General features: G+C 42.3%; 1 pseudogene across 1 annotated transcript in view; it reads right to left on the bottom strand.

The window, feature by feature from the left end:
* Nucleotides 1–17347, bottom strand: part of LOC311060559 (CSC1-like protein 2) — a 42357-nt pseudogene extending 25010 nt beyond the window's left edge. Inside the window, exons 1-3 of the transcript XR_014602915.1 lie at nucleotides 17243–17347; nucleotides 6256–6471; nucleotides 4365–4444 (exon numbers count right to left, since the gene is read on the bottom strand). The product of XR_014602915.1 is annotated as a CSC1-like protein 2 (transcript). The remainder of the gene's footprint in view (nucleotides 1–4364; nucleotides 4445–6255; nucleotides 6472–17242) is intronic.
* Nucleotides 17348–17743: the final 396 nt, after the last annotated feature.

Here is a 17743-nt window from a genome sequence, read left to right as displayed (position 1 = left end):
TATCGGCAAAGTTTCCGTTTAAACGTTCAAGAATTTGTTTTATTGCACTCCCCTGTGAGGTCGTGTCAGTTTGGGAGTTGCAGTTGTAGGGGGGGTCCTTGGGAGTGTTCCAGGGGGTCCCCGGCAGCTTAACCACTTTTACCTACATCAGCTTGTGAAAAACGGGACATTCTGCACGGAATTTCATTACAAAATATCAGAAGGAAAGAAGTTGTACAACAGTGTCCCATAAAAGTAGTGAAAATAGCCGATGTACAAGCTCACAAAGTGTTGCACCATGATGCTTTGCGAGCTTGTAGATCTGCTATGTTTTAAAATAAAAGTCTGTCTGTGGGTTTTATGAATATTAATTCATTATACATATATACAGTATCTATAAAGGGAACATTGGGTTATATAGGGTGCGTTCGGAAATACAGCACTGAGCGCACTGGCCAATACAAACTAATAAACGAGTGTGCGCGCCGACAGACAGACAGACAGACGTCTTATATATATATATATATATATATATTATTATCCCGCATGAAAAAGACGCGTTCCGTATTGAACTGATAGACGCGTTCCGTATTGAACTGATAAGGGACGCACTTTGTCCCGTATTTTAAGGTCGGGGAATAAATATGAATGACAGGGTGATTTATGTGCAGCCCTGTCTCTTCGCTGTGTGACAGAGAGTGAGAGCTCAGATGAGCGGCTGTCATTCAGTGTTGCCAAGTAAAGTGATAGAAATGAGCCGGCGACTTACAAAAACAAGCCAAATTTTGTCCAAAAGTTGCGGGAAATAAACAGACTTGGCAACGCTGGCTACGATCCCATTGTCTGGGAGTGTGCTCAGCAGCTCATTGGCTCATTACTCATGACACGACCAATGAGAGTTAGCGCTGTGCCGATCCTCTGTGCCCTGCGCGCGTGATAGTGATATACAGCTTCATTCTGCCAAGACCCGCCCCGGAAAGGTCGCGCTGTGATTGGCCAGTGGTCACTTTGAGTGACAGTTGGGGCAAACGCAGTCCCCACAACATCATTTACTATTCTGTGCCTATCGGTACATAACTCGGACGGCGCTTAGTCGACTAGCAGACCATCGGCCGGTCGTCGCCGGCACTCGCGCCTGGAGGCGCTCGGGCGCGACTCATTGGCCTCAAGGTCTGCTGAGTCGGCGCGCCTCCGTCATGGTCCAAAACTATACTTTATTAGCCAAAAAAAAGTTGTCTGCGGTTGACGGAAAAAGAGTACCCCCAGCGGGATTTGAACTCAAGCCACAGGGTCGGCGTCGGCAGCCTAACGCCCAGTGAGGCACGCCACGAGACCACATGGAATAATAGGGTTTTGGTCTGTATTAGACTGTAAATGCCCCCACCGTCCCCTCTGGGGCGGAGTCCTTGTTTTCTCGTTTTTCTATTCAGCCAATCGCAGGGCGGCAGGGCGGGGTTTGGTCGAATGAAGCTGTACAACAATATTACGCGCCCTGCGCTGCCTGTCATGGTTGCCTAGTTACCTCTACTCAGTCAGTCAGTGCTCGCGCAGTGGCACCGCGCTGTTTCAAAATGTCTACAGCCGACACTCAACCACGTCCTCAAAAGAGAAAACACTTCCAAAAGTACAGACGTGAGTGGGAAGAGGCAAACCCTTGGCTTGACAGCGTCAGTGGAGATGTTTACAAAGCAAACTGTAAAGTATGATTGTCAGCGTATGTAATCTGTGGCGGATGATGGACTGGCTGACATCAGACAGCATGCCTCAGGAGAACAACATTCCAAAAATATAAGAACCCAAAGGACCCAAGCACAAGTGTCACAGTTCTTCATGACTGAAACACCTCCTGAGATCGATTCGGTATGGGATATTACATCTTATTTATCTGGTTGTGTTTTTTAACAAGATGTCAGTCAGTATTTCTATTTACCTGCCCTAGTGGCAGCCTACATATTGGCTGCTAATGTGGGCATAGAGGCTATTTCAGTAGACTAATATGGTTGGTTGATTGTTTATTAATGTAGAAAAAAAACCGAAATAAAGTAAAACCGAAATAAAGTAAAAAAAAAAAAACTCCAAAATCCGCCCAAAACCCGAAAATGTTCGCGTGTGCGCACGACACGCACACGCACACGCACGGTCAACGCATGCACGTGCGTGCATGTGTCCCTTATTTCCATTTCTGAAAGGTGGCAACCCTAGAGTGAGGAGGAACAAGTTAGAAACCCACAGCAGCCTGGGCAGAATGGAGGAAGAGTTAGATCATTTGAAAAGAAGAAGGGGGAAGAGGGTGAGAAAAGGTGGTGAAGAGGGTACGACATTGGGGAAAGAGAACATACTATTCCTGATCATCCAGGCGGCTGCAGCGCTGATCCATTCTTCTGGTTTAGAGAGAGAAACAAAATTATGACAGTCGGGTTGGTCTAAAGGAGGAACAGATACTGGCTAGTAAGCATGTCAGTAATAGAGGAATAGCATGTGGGTAAGGGTTCAGACAGACAGTTTAAAAACGGTCATAAAGGTCATGCAAGTGTATTTCAAAAGCAGTGACTGTGCAATAATATCTTCCAGTCCAATGGTTCTCAAACCTTCAAATGTCAAGGTATCCCCTTAACCCTGACAGTATACAAATGTTTACTGTCAGAGTTACAGACATGTACAGTAAGGGTCACTTTGGACCTCCCTAAAAGGAACCCAGAGAGTCCCTAGAATCCACTTTGAGGAGCACTACTCTAGGGGGTCATTTAGCTGGGGGTCCCCAGCTAAATGAGTTAATATATCATTCCAAAATAACTGATCTACAAGCTCAGTGTGTCACGATGCAATGCGTTGCGAGTTCGTAGATCAGCAAAAAGAAAATTGACATATAAAAATATGTCACATTTTCACGATTTCTTCTCAAAAATAGCAGATCTACAAGCTCATAGAGCGGCACATGAGCTTGTATATCTGCTATTTGTGAAATAGCCAAAGATATCTTAAAATGACACAGATGTGTTCCTCGATTGAATGGGTTAAAAGACAGACAGTGACTCAGAGTCAGCACTTTTTAATAGTGTCATGCGGCCTTGGCCCTCAATTTCTGTCTGTTCCGAAAGTAAGTCATTCTGCCCCCCCACCACCACCACAACCGAATGCACTGCTTTATACTCTCACATCCAGCTGCACAAATAGTGAAGCAGCGACCACAGACAAACACATGAAGGCAGATGTAGGTGATGGAGCACGGGTGACGTAGTATGCTGAGTTAGTGAGGCCTGAAGTAGCATCTGATCTCCATTTCTTTGTGGCCATTGTTCATTTCCATTTCATTTGTATCAGGGACCGTGCACAAAATGCATTAATGTCAACTTCAAGTGAAAGAGAGAAAAGATGCTTTGTACCAGATTTAGCTACAAGCCAATTCTCCCTGGGCTACAACTTCTAAATAAATCTGGAGTTTTTTTTTTCATCTTACAATAGCATTGGAACTTACAATACGTGTGTTTTGGATACGGTAGCTTAGCTTGGCCCAAAGAAAAGACACTATAGAGGAAGTCATGCAATTAATTATTGGTTCACTTGTTCACAGCTAAGCATGTGATATTGTTGGGAGCGTAAGGGAAATTGCTGATACAGACCATCCTGTCTGTGGTAACACAATCCCCCACATACACATCTACACGTCTACTCTTCTGTCTATATAATATTCTGAAGAATTAGCATGCTTAACCATGAACCCTAGCATCCCCATTAGTATTCTGGGCACGTCATAGTAAGACACACATTATGCGAAATTGGATGAACATTCCGCAAAAATCGAAGCTCAAAACTTGTCTCACAGCCTTAAAGGTATCATTACTACAGCGCTACTAAATCCTGGGCAACTCATTCTCAGAACCTGCCCAGGAGGAACCTCTCGGCCCAAGGACTGCACTATGTCAAGTATGGATGAAACTCGGCCACCAAACAGCCAATAATTCTATGCTATCTAACCAATCATCCTTATGTTTGGGTAGATAGCATAGCATTCTTGTCTGAGGAGACACTGGAGTCTTATCTGGGTGCAAAGGAACTCCTTGCTGTGATGTTATACAGTAGTAGATAACACACGTCTCTTGGTGGCCAATCGTGTGTGTGTGTGTGTGTGTGTGTGTGTGTGTGTGTGTGTGTGTGTGTGTGTGTGTGTGTGTGTGTGTGTGTGGTGTTTATTTCCTTTGTACAAGGCATTCTTGTACTTCTGTTTATGCGAACATAAATAAATATTTCAAATGTGTGTTGTATCATGGGATTTTAACAGTTAACACTTATGTTTTGTTTGTCCTCTATTCAACGTATAACATTGCTGATTAAGTTGTAACTCTACTACTGAATGTATAGTACTTAATGGCACGCCAGATTTTTACCTGTCGACATATGTCACCAGCGCAAGACGTCCATAGTCCCAAGCACATTTTCGCAAGAAGGAGAACAAAAACAGAAGCGCCTAGAATGGGATAGAATAAACACATGTCAAAACAACTCATGTCATCACTCACTACACAGAGCTGACATCTGTGATGGTACCGAACATTGTGTACAGAATGATACAGTGTATAGTATCATCTTGACAGAATTGTGCTCATCATCAGGAAAACACAAAAGACAATGGGTTTTAGTATGACTAGGATAACTCCACTTTTTCAAGAAAGTGTTAAATAGCTCTATATTCTGATAGTAATCAATGCTATAGTGCTTGTTCAGTAATAGGGGTCTTCCCATCTCTAGCTGTTTAGTAAACAGAAAACAGTTTAACTGCATTTTGGGAGTACACATACTACTACTTTTTATTGCAAATATTTAAACTACTGTTGGTTGCTGGCTTGTTGATTCTATCTTTAGTTTTTCTTTCCCTTTTGTGTGTGTATGATTTCCTAAGTGTGTGTCTTTGTAATGTGCACGTAATTTTGTCAAAAACGGAACGGAAAATACATTTTCAGGTGGGGATCATTTCATCCAATCACATGAGAGACCTCATGAGCGGACATAGTTTAAATTGAAGCTGATAGCTGAGAGACTTCCTGTATCTTTCCTTACTGGATGAAATTGGTGACCCACCTGACAATGTATTTTGTGTTTACTATAGAGCTGGAAGACCCCTGGCTGTTACTGAACAAACATTAACAATGAATGAGTACTATCAGAACACAGAGCTTTAACTTTTTAACCAAAAACGTTTTGTTTTAACCAAAACATTTTACTAACACCACTTTAACCACATCAACCCTAGCATCCGTATTCTGAGGTGAACATTCAGTGAAGGCAGAATAGCAGAATGCCTTTTACACTAGATCGGCTAGTTAAGATATTTGGCTTAGAGGAAAAAAAATGAGTGGGCCTAGTATAGACCCCTGGGGAGTCCGGTCAATTAAGTATATATATTTTTAAATGATTAATAAATTAACCACTTGAACCCAACGTCCTTATTCTGGGGGCGAACATTCTGTAAAAATACTACAGATGTCCCCATACCATTTTTTCCTTCCCCAATACCGATTCCAACACCTGCAACCTGCGTATAGGTCGATACAGAGTACCGATACCAATGCGTAATAAAATAAATTCTAGGAATAAGTAACAATTCCATTAATAACTGTTAAAGTACAGCCACAAGTTAGGAAACTAACAATCTAAATAGTACGATTAAGAATATAAAACAGCCAACTGAAGCACTCAAAATAATTGTATACTGTAAATGAAATTACGTGTTATCAGATTGGCATACTCGTCGATACCAGCATTTTAGGCAGTGTCGGCAGCTTTTCTGATCGCCGCCGGTACCGGAACAACTCTAAACAAATGGCCGATCTACAAGCTCACAAATTGGCTATTTTCTGTGACATTTCATGTAGAAAGAAAAAAGGAGGGGGCCTAGTATAGACCCTGTGCAGGGGTTGACACTAACGGTTGCCCGACGGCCCGTGGCAAGTAAATAAAACATTCGGGCAAGTGGAGTTTGCTTTCAGGTTGCCCGAGGGGCAAGTGCATTCTGTCTTCATTAAATATGATAGGCTATTTATGAAGAACAATGATACCTTTTTACAACTAGCAGTTGCACTTCTGGTTTTGAAAGTGACTATTGCCACTTGGATTTAACATTAATTTGTTCTTGGGCAAGTGGGCATGACCTTTGTGCAAGTAGAACATGACCTGTACCTGCCCGACGGGCAAGTGCCTCTGAGACCTTAGTGTCAACCCCTGCTGTGGGCGGGACTCGGTCAATTAAGTATATAGGGTGGTGGTTGAAGAGAGACTCACCAAGAAGATCATGAAGTCCAGAGCAAGGACAGTGGGCACTCCTCCAAAAGGCAGACCCTGGAGCACAGTGCTGCGGAGTCGGGCAGAGTAGCAATAGTCCTTGGTGTTGTTGGTAATGTCTGCGATGCAGTTCCCATGGGGGCACGCTTGTGTCGCCCAGATGCCCATCATGAAAATCAACACTTGGTACGTCACTCAGTGAAGCATATTGAGTATCTGAAAAGAAGGGAATGTATATAATTTCATATTTTAAAATGCTTACAAAACATTATACACTTTAATAGGCCCTATTGTCTAGGTCCTTTTCCTTCAGTTTGGTTCCCATCAAGTGGATCTAAATAATCTCTGCTTCTTAAAAAAAGATCTATTGGTAGTACGTGAGAAACAAAAGTTTCGCCATCAGATTTTGTGCAGTATTTTTATAATCAGTGTTTAACGTCGGTACTATTTTCTTACTAGGCGTAGTAATACTCAAAAGGGTGGTGCGGTTTTTGGCACGTGATAGAACCAATGGGGACGCCTCTTTATTCCCACCATTTCCTGTAACAACAGCCATGGCAACGGTAACGTGCGAATTCAATTCAATTCAATTTTTCAATTCAATTTTATTAAAGTGTCAAATCACAACAAGTTGTCTCAAGACACTTTACATGTAGAGAAGAGACCCAACATCCCACCCTGAGCAAGCAATTTTGCGACAGTGGCAACGAAAAACTCCCTCTTAATTCAACAGGAAGAAACGTCAGGCAGACCCTAGGCTCTAGGGCGGGGGCCTTCTGCCTCGACCGTGTTGGGGGAAAGAAGAGAGAGAGAAAGGGAGAGACAGAGGAGAGACAGAAAGAGATACAGTGCAAGCAGTAACAATAACAATAATAGCAAATATAATTGTGTAAGATACTAGCATATGATAGTATAATATAGTACAGCAATAGTGTGTATGCAGTATATAATGGAATAATATAAAAATGTTTAAGATAATATAATATGCGGTATAGTGTAGTGTAGTAGAAGTCCACGGTCGTGTCCAGGTCGTGCTCCATGGAGAGAGGCCCGGTCCGGTCCGCAGTCACAGTCTTGAGCCGCAGCTGGGGGTCCGTAGTAACAGTCCAAAGACTCCATGGAGAGGCCCAGGCCCGGTCCGCAGTCACAGTCTTGAGCCGCAGCTGGGGGTCCATAGTAATAGTCCATGGACCTGCGACGTGGGTGGTAGAAGAAACTCCGGGGAACGAGTCCCCGGTTGTAGAATTAGTGGCAGGCCTTACTAGAGCGTGAATCCGTACAGGGTTAATTACGATTGTACCAATGGGACACAAACCCACACAACCAAAGGGAGGACGGGAAGAGAGAGGACGAGGGGAGAGAGGATGACTATAGGGGGACTGAGTCTATACACTTCGGCTATAGGCTTTATCATAGAGAAAGGTTTTTAGTCTAGTTTTAAATATACAGAGTGTGTCTGCTTTACGGACTGAGACTGGGAGAAGGTTCCACAGCTGAGGTGCTTGAAACTTAAATGCTCTACCTCCTGTTCTAGTTTTTTGGGGGTTTACTGGAACCGTAAGCATTTTTTCATACTGTGGACGCAGTGGTGTTCTGGCTGGTTTACGGGGCTCGATGAGTTCTTTGAGATATACTGGTGCCTGTCCATTGAGAGCCTTGTATGTGAGGAGGAGAACTTTAAACTCTATTCTGTATTTAACCGGGAGCCAGTGCAAAGAGGCCAATGAAGGAGTGATATGATCTCTTCTTCTGGTTCCTGTCAGTATGCGCGCAGCGGCATTCTGGACAAGCTGCAGGCTATTTAGGGACTTACTTGGGCAGCCTGATAGTAAGGCGTTGCAATAGTCCAGCCTAGAAGTAACAAATGCGTGGACAAGTTTTTCTGCATCATTTTGGGACAGAATGTGCCTAACTTTTGCAATATTACGCAGGTGAAAAAAGGCATTTCTTGAAATTTGTTTTATGTGGGACTGAAAGGACATGTCTTGGTCAAACGTGACTCCCAGATTCTTTACAGTGGCCCTGGAGGTCAAGGTAATACCATCTAGGGTAAAATTCTCATCGATTAATTTATCTCTGAGGTGCTTAGGGCCGAGTACAATAACTTCAGTTTTGTCCGAGTTGAGGAGTAGGTAATTACGGGTCATCCAACTCTTGATGTCTATAAGACATGCTTGAAGTTTAGCCAGTTGATCTGTTTCATCTGGCTTCATTGATAGATATAATTGTGTATCATCTGCATAGCAATGGAAATTTATAGAGTGTTTCCTAATTATCTCACCTAAGGGAAGCATATATAGAGTGAATAGTATTGGTCCAAGTACAGAGCCTTGTGGGACTCCGTATTTAACCTTTTCGCGTAGTGAAGGTGTATCGTTAACGTTTACAAATTGAAATCTGTCAGACAGATAGGACTCAAACCAGTTCAATGCAGCACCCTTAATGCCAACCAGATGCTCAAGTCTCTGCAACAAAATATGGTGATCAATAGTATCAAATGCAGCACTGAGGTCCAACAGAACCAGTACAGAGAGAAGGTTATTATCGGATGCAATCAGGAGGTCATTTGTGACCTTCACCAATGCCGTCTCAGTGCTATGGTGTGCTCTGAATCCTGACTGAAAAGCTTCAAATAGCTTGTTGTTATGTAAAAAATCACATAACTGCTTGGCGACTGCTTTCTCAAGGATTTTAGAGAGAAATGGGAGGTTCGATATAGGTCTATAGTTAGCCAAAAAAAAATAGTTAGCCAGAAAAAAATCATGAAATCATTGCTGTTAAGGGATATAGGAATACGCGGATCAGTAGAGTCATGACTTTTTGTCAATTTGGCTAGAGTGTCAAAAAGGAACCTATGGTTGTTTTTGTTTTCCTCTATTAGAGAGGAATAATAGGTGGCTCTGGCATTGCAGAGAGCCTTCCTATATATTTTAAGGCTGTTCTGCCAGGCTATACAGGATTCTTTCTGTTTGGTTGAACGCCATATCCTTTCAAGCTTACGTGACGTTCGCTTGAGATTTTTAGTTCCAGAGTTATACCATGGGGCTAGCCTCTGTTGCTTTATTACCCTCTTTCTTAAAGGAGCAACAGAGTCAAGCGTTGTCTGAAGGGAGCCTGTGACATTATCAACAAAGTGGTCGACCTGAGAGGGGCTATAGGTATAAAGATCTTCAATTGTATTGGAATATACTGAGTTGATGGCTGATGGTATTGCTTCCTTAAATTTGCCCACAGCACTATCAGATATATTTCTACCAAATACATTTTTGTCCAATGGTGAGTAATCAATTAATGTAAAATCAAAAGTTATTAAATAGTGGTCGGAGAGGTTCTCATTATATGGGAAGACTATGAGATGTTCAATTTCAATACCATAGACCAAAACAAGGTCGAGGGTATGGTTGAACTTGTGAGTAGGTTTATCTACACACTGAGAGAAACCAATTGACTCAATTAATGTAATAAACGCTTTACTGAGGCTATCGGTTGCAACATCCACGTGGATATTCATATCGGCAGCCAGAATGATTCTGTCAGAGTCTAGGACTAGGCGTGATAGAAACTCTGAGAATTCAGATAGAAATTCAGTGTAGGCCCCAGGAGGGCGGTACACTGTAACAAACAATAGAGGCTGTAATGATTTCCAGCTTGGGTGCGAGAGAGTGAGAACCAGACTTTCAAACGTTTTGTAAGTCAGCCTGGGTCTGGGGCTGATTATTAAGCTTGAGTTGAATATGGCTGCAACGCCACCTCCAATCTGGCCGGTGTCTCGGGGAATATGAGCATTTATGTGACTTGGTGGGGTGGCTGTATTTAGGGGGACGTATTCTTGCTCACCCAGCCATGTTTCAGTAAGACAAAGTAGATCAAGATGGTTGTCTGATACGATTTCATTTACCAATACACCTTTATAGCGTAGGGATCTAATGTTCAGGAGTCCACATTTAATTATTTTATTTTGTGGCACTACTGCATTAATTTTGATCTGTGCCAAGTTTTTATGCACAACTCCTCGAGCCCTTGGTTTCACATGCCTAGGGGGTCGAGTAGTTTCAATTGTTCTGATTTGTAGGGTAGGTGGCTGCTCTGGTGGAAGCACAGAGAAGCGTGTAAGACTGCAACTCTGCTTCCTGGTCCCAACTCTGGGTGGTCATAGTTTATTGTCGATAAACTTGTCTATATTTCTAGAGATGAGCGCTGCACCATCCCAGGTTGGATGTATGCAGTCTCTCCCCATCAGACCAGTTTTCCCCTCGAAAGTTTGCCAATGGTTTATAAAGCCCACGTTATTATCTGGACACCACCTTGATAACCAGCGGTTGAATGAAGACATACGGCTGTACATCTCATCACCAATCATATTTGGCAGGGGACCAGAGAAAACTACGGAGTCCGACATTGTCTTTGCGTATGTACACACAGACTCAATATTTATCTTTGTGATCTCTGATCTCTTAAGTCGTGTGTCATTGCCACCGCAGTGGATTACTATTGTATCATAACGTTTGTGTTTACTTGTAGCCAGCATTTTTAAATCTGATTCGATGTCGCCCGCTCTGGCCCCAGGGATGCATTTGACTATGGTCCCTGGTGTCACTAACTTCACGTTTCTCATTATAGAACTACCAATAACCAGAGTTGTTTTCTCAGTGACATATGGAGGGGGCGTGTCACCGAGTGGGGCTAACGTCTCACTGCTAAACTCAACGGGTGTAGCAGCGAGTGGGGAAAATCTGTTTGAAACGTGAAGTGGTTGGTGTCCCGTGTGCTTTTGTTTACTAGGCCTACTACGCCTACGACCAGGAGCAGTCACCCAGCCGTCTTGGGTCGTGGGGTGCGTGTGGGGACTATGATCAGTCACGATCGGTGACCGTGACTGGTAATGTCCCCCTGTTCCCTGTTGCACGGGAGCAGAGGCTAGGCTAATGTGAGCACCGCTAGCTATAGTTTCCTCTAGCCGCCAGAGCCTCCTCTCCAGCGCTGCAAGCACACAGCACTTGTTACATACATCCGCACATTCAATAAAGGCGTCGGAGCTGTAACTATGCATGTGACATTCAGCACAGGAGCGAGGATGAGAGCGAGAAGGGAACCGGGGGGAGGAGTGAGAAGCCATCGCCCAGCAGGCCAGGGTAGCCGCTAAGCTAAAGCTAGGCTAATTGTAAAGCCAACAACCAACGGCAAAGTTAGTCCCTTAGCTAGACAATCAGCCCAAGCAGCGATAAAGTCGCCACACAGTAGAGAGATAGGGTGGTAGTTAGCAGTGGCAGTGTGTGCTCAAATCACAACAATACAATAATATCAACGTTAACGTCTTGCGCAGCTAAACGATACACGTCTCGCTAGCTCAGACAATACAGGAAGTGACGCAATACGCTTACCGTCAGGGCTACGTCAGGGTTGCCAGGTCCGGAATGGGCTAAGAAAAGAAATCAAAGAAAATATCCTTCAAAAGGACTCGAAACGATGCTATATGAATCTTATGTCTGTCCAGAAAGAAGAGGTTCAGGAATTTACACGGACAAGATGGGATACATGTACAACAAGCCATGGATACACGACGGTCGTCTGTCCCGACCGAACTTCAACCAGGTGTTTGCACTTTTCCCATTTACGGCCCGTACATCTACGTAAACGTTCAGATTTCAAATATAAAGTGCTTACCGCATGGCCACTGATGTTACAATTCTGTATGGTTCCGCAGAAATACCCGTATTGTTCAATAAAGAGTATTCTTAACCGATCGTGGCCATTTTCTCAATACACCTCCCAACCAATAGGGTCGCGTAGTTGAAAGGATATGGTAAAAGTGGCCACCGATCGGATTAACATCCGGGAAAAAAAGGAACTTTTACTTTTTGGTGATCTGAATTTTAATTGGACTAACAAATCTGATAGGAAAAAACGTAAGGAGATAACAGACAAGTTTAATCTCACTCAACTGGTGAAAGGTCCAACAAGAATAACAAACTCCTCACAGACACAAATTGATTTAATGTTTGCAAATAGGCCAGAGAGAATAACAAAATCATATAATTTGATAACTGGTATGTCGGACCATAACATCACATTACTGGTGAGGAAACTCACCAGTAAACGGTTTGACAATACCACAAAACCTAAATCCTTTCACCAGATTATTCCAAAAAAATGCAATTGAAAATCTTGATGGGGCCCTAAAACAAACTGATTGGTCAAATCTACTGTGTAGCCAAGATGTAGAGAGTGGCAGCAGTATTTTTGTGGAAACTACAAACAGAGTAGTGTCACCCTTCATTAAGAAGATTCTGTGTAAACCAAGACAAAAGAACACCCTGCCATGGCTCAATGGCGCCCTCTGGCAGCAGATGAGAGAGCGAGATTTTGCACTAAAAAGATCACTAAAATCAGGTTACAGCAGTGATAGGCAGATTTTCACAAGTCTTAGAAATAAGGTAGTAAGGAATTTAAGGAAAGCAAAAGCTTATTTTTTTATCAAAGTAATTGAAGATGCAAGGGGAAATGGGAAATTGATTTGGGAAACCCTTAATAAATTAACTGGGAGAAACAAGGATCAAAAAACAAAGGAATATGAACTTAAAATTAATGGAACTTTGACTCAAGATCAGGAGGTGATAGCTAATACTTTTAATAGTTATTTTATAAATTCAGTTGGGGAACTGGCCCAAAGTTTCCCCACCAGAATTCTGACATGTGCCCCTATTAATGATGACAAGCCCATTTTTAGGATAGGAGAAATTACCGAATCTGCAGTGGTTAAGATCATGAGCTCCTTAAGAGACTCAAAAGCAAGGGATGCGTATGACATGGACACAACATTTCTAAAGACACACAAGGATGCATTAGTTTGTCCCATAGTTCATCTGATAAATTTATCAATCAGGCAATGCACTTTTCCAAGCACTTGGAAATCAGCCATTGTAACACCAATTTTTAAGGCTGGTGACCAGACAAATGTGGCAAATTACAGGCCCATTAGTATTCTACCTGTAGTGTCCAAGGTGGCCGAGAAATGGGTTGCTCAACAACTGACCGCTCATTTGAATACAGGCCATACTCCCTTGTGTCCACTGCAGTTCGGTTTTCGCTCCAACCACTCTACAGAAACCGCAAACTGCTACTTTTTGGAAAGTGTCAAGTCAAGTTTGGATAAAGGTGGTACAGTGGGTGCAGTATTCCTGGACCTTAAACAGGCTTTCGACACTGTAGACCATCCGGTACTCTTGTCGAAACTCTCTTTCTTTAACTTTTCTACTGAGGCAGTCAAATGGTTTGATTCATACTTAACAAACAGGAAGCAAAGGGTTCGTATTGGTAACAAACAGTCAACATATCTTAACAGTAACATTGGAGTTCCTCAGGGATCAATACTGGGCCCTATCTTGTTCAGTTTGTATATTAATGATCTGCCTTCTGTCTGTCCATCTGTCTCCATACAAATGTATGCCGATGACACAGTTCTTTATATACATGCTGAAAACAAACAACTAGCAGCAGATAAACTAACTGCAGCCATGGCCCATGTATCTGATTGGTTGAGGAACTCATGTTTACATCTGAACACAAACACTACTGTTTGTATGTTTTTTTCATGCAACTCCACAGACACTGTTTATCCTGACATTATCGTCAATGGAAACATTATTAAGGTAGTATCTAGGGTGACCACCCGTCCTGAAATTCGCGGGACAGTCCCGAAATTGGACCCTCTGTCCCGCGTCCCGCACAAGCAGAGCAATGTCCCGAAAATCAAAGATATGAAAAAAGAAAAAAAAAGTTTTTTTTTTGATAATAAATCGGTAAAATCAGGCAAAAATAAGAATTAAATAACATAACCCTAACCTAACACTAATCTTAACCCTAAAACCGAAATAAAGAAACCAAAAACAAACCCAATCCGCCCAGACCCGACCCAAAAAAATCGCGCGCACGGGAGGTCCACATGCACGCGCGCGCAGCGCGCGTGCATGCCCCGCGGAACGGACACGTCTGTCCCTCAATGGGTCTGTTTGAAGGTGGTCACCCTAGTAGTATCTTAATTTAAATATCTTGGAATCACACTAGACTCAAATTTGACATTCAAAAAACATATTAAAAATGTAGCCAACACAATCAAATTCAATCTGTCTAATTTCAGGCACATAAGACCATACCTAACAACAGACGCAGCCAAACTCTTCATGCATGCTATGATTTTCTCACACATCACATACTGCTTCACAACCTGGTCACAGACAAATCAAACAACTCTCAAACCCATAGAATCACTTTACAAACAGGCATTAAAAACACTTGATCAAAAACCCAACCGGTACCACCATTGCCATATAGTTCAAAAGTATAATTTATTTAATTTTGATGGCTTTAAACATTTTGCAGACGCTTGTCTCATTTTTAAGGTTTTAAATGGGCTTGCACCTCCACCACTAAAACAGTTCATAGAGCGAAGAGAAAGTGGTGACAGAACAACAAGGGCAACTACCAGAGGAGACTGTGAGGTGCCATTCAGAAAGAGTGTGTTTGGTAAAACAGTCTTCTCTGTTAGAGCCTCCCATCACTGGAACAGTCTCCCTACCGAAGTAAGAGAGACTACCAACTATCTAACCTTTAAATTCAACCTTAAAAGATGGCTTAAAGCTAACCAAATTTGTAATCACGGGTAAATATCAGCTCCATTAATCAGTGTGTCTTCTCATATTTTACTGTATTTGTTTTGTCTTCTGTACTATGTCTACTTGTTTTGTACTGTTGACGATGATGTCTCTTTTTGTATAGATAACTATGCCACTTTAACAGCCTGCTCAGGGACTACAGATGAAAATTAGCCAACTCTGGCTAACTCTGGCTCATTTACATGGACGTGAATAACTGACATGTTGATCAATGTGCATTGTCCCTGTTAAATAAATAAATAAATAAAATAAATAAACATGCTTTTTATTTAACAATACGGAAGATACAGGTACTTCTCTGTGCCCGTACATAATTGTAACATCCATGGCCATGGGTAAGCACTTTAAATCTGAAATATGAACTTGTATGTACATGTATGGGCCGTTAATGGAGAAAGAGCAAACACCAGGTTGAATGTTTCAGGGCCACTGCAGCACGTGCATCAACGTTACTTATAAACGTCAACATTGTGTGGATATGGGTTTTTACAAGCCTCCTGAGGACGCTGGGTTTCACGCAACATTCTACCAGCGTTTCATTGACAAAAATACATTAATGTGATTAATGTGAGAGGAAAACGGCAGAAGGATCAACTCTCAAACAGAAACGTCAGCAGGTGAGCCACACACACACACACACACACACACACACACACACACACACACACACACACACACACACACACACACACACACACACACACACACACACACACACACACACACACACACACACACACACACACACACACACACACATTTTAACATGAGACTGAAATCATTTATGTTATCAGATAAAAACAATTGAAAAACATTGAAAATAGCAGATCTACAAGCTCACAACGCATCACAACGCGTTGTGAGCTTGTAGATCTGCTATTTTCAATAGATTTATTTGGGGGGGGAGACACATTTTAACATGAGACTGATTAATTTTTCATGTTATCACATGAAAAAAATCAATTGAAAATAGCAGATCTACAAGCTCACAACACGTTGCGTTGTGAAAGTAAAACAACCTCAAAATTCTACTTGTACATGTAGCCTACTTGAGTAAATGTACTTCGTTGCTGTCCACCACTGCATCTCACCAGTGCTGATAAAGCCCATAAGCTAATTGGCAATATGGCCAAGTAAGAGATTGTAAACAAAACATGTATGTCAATATTGGACTGTCAAATATTAATTTGTCATTTTATGATTGTATGGGTGCTATTACTGTATTTGTCATCCCCTTCAGTAATAATAATTTATATAGTATTTTATATCATTTTTATCGTTGATTAGTCACCTTTACAACGAGGTACAGTTGTAAGGATTGTACAATCGTGGAATGAGCAAGGGAGCTAAACGTGTAGGTAGCGCCCCCAATAAATATGCCAAAATCCCCCAATATGCTTGTGTTGATAATCACTCTTGTTTTGAGTGACCTGCCAGACACTCAGGTGACTGGTACCTGCAACTCTGTTTGTTTATGCTCCAAGCAGCAGCACTGCCCCCATGGAAAGATGGCACGTTTGTCGTGCAAACATTGCAATAGGGCAAGTGGAAGCATATTCCATTATGCAGAGTGGCGGCATTATTTGGTGTCAACCCTGGTACCATTTCCAAACGTAAGGATTGTGCAATCGTGGAATGAGCAACACAGCCAAACGTGTGGATGGCGCTTCTAAAAACGTCCAAAAACTGCCAAAATCCGGAGCATGGGTCTTACAACTTTGTTGAGTTTGTTTGTGCTCGAAGCAGCAACACTGCCCCCATGGAAAGATGCCACGTTTGTCCCTTAACACATTAGCTGCCAAAGACGTATATATACGTCTTTTAGGCCTCTGCAATAGGGCAAGTGAAGCTGGTGTTCCGTTACGCAGATTACGCATTATTTGGTGTCAGGCAGCCCTGGTACCATTTGCTGCCAGGTGTGTGCCAGTCACAGTTGTGCCAGTCACAGGTGTCTTAAGCTTTACAATAAAGCTTAAGACATCTTAAGAAAAAATAGCTGATCCACAAGCTTGTAGATCGGCTCTTTTCCACTTGGCATTTTAAACCTTTTTTAACATGGCAAATTCATGAGTTCTACATTTTAGTAGTTTTATATCAAATAAACAGAATTTTAGCTTTGTAACTTTGTATTCTTTAGCATTTTATACTTTTGACTTTTCAACACAAATTAGGTCAATGCTGCAATGTGTTCCTCAACCATTTCTGCAATGTGTTCCTTAATTTACAACTTTAGCAGTTAAACCTGACACATTAAGCCACATTGCAACACATTAAAGCAGCAATTCAAAACAAAGTAAATAAAACACTTCACTGACCATTGGCATCTTTGGGCTTAACTCAACTTGGAGTTTCTCTCTTTCTCTGGAGAATGTTTGTTTGAATGAGCACCTCTGGTCCTTTTCAGGTGCTCCCAATCTGATGACGAGCAGCCATTTTGCTACTGCACTCTGGGAAGTGTAGTGCTGTTTGAGTAGAGGTGTAGTTTTTGACCATATAAGGAAGAGGATTGGCAATGAAGCTCCAAGCACTAAGTCAAAGCTCCAGTTCCTGCATTTTGACTTAACACACATTTCTTTGAAACTTTGCAGAAATGTAGTGGGTCATTTCAAATATCACTGAAACCAATCTTACTCCAATTGGCCAAAAGGGGGGCGCTATAGCAATGTTTTGAACATGCAAACTTTAAACAGGCATAAGTCATGCCTCGTTTGGCCGAAAGTCGTGAAACTTGTTTACACTTGTGCCTTGACTCATGAGGAACACATGTATCACTTTGACCAGTAAGCTCCGCCCTTAGATTTTCCGCAATTTTGAGC

The sequence above is a fragment of the Gymnoscopelus microlampas genome (genome assembly GCF_963454915.1).
Source record: "Gymnoscopelus microlampas genome assembly, chromosome: 14".
NCBI lineage: Eukaryota > Metazoa > Chordata > Actinopteri > Myctophiformes > Myctophidae > Gymnoscopelus > Gymnoscopelus microlampas.
Note: the sequence above shows the minus strand (reverse complement) of the source record. Positions and strands in the feature narration are given on the sequence as shown.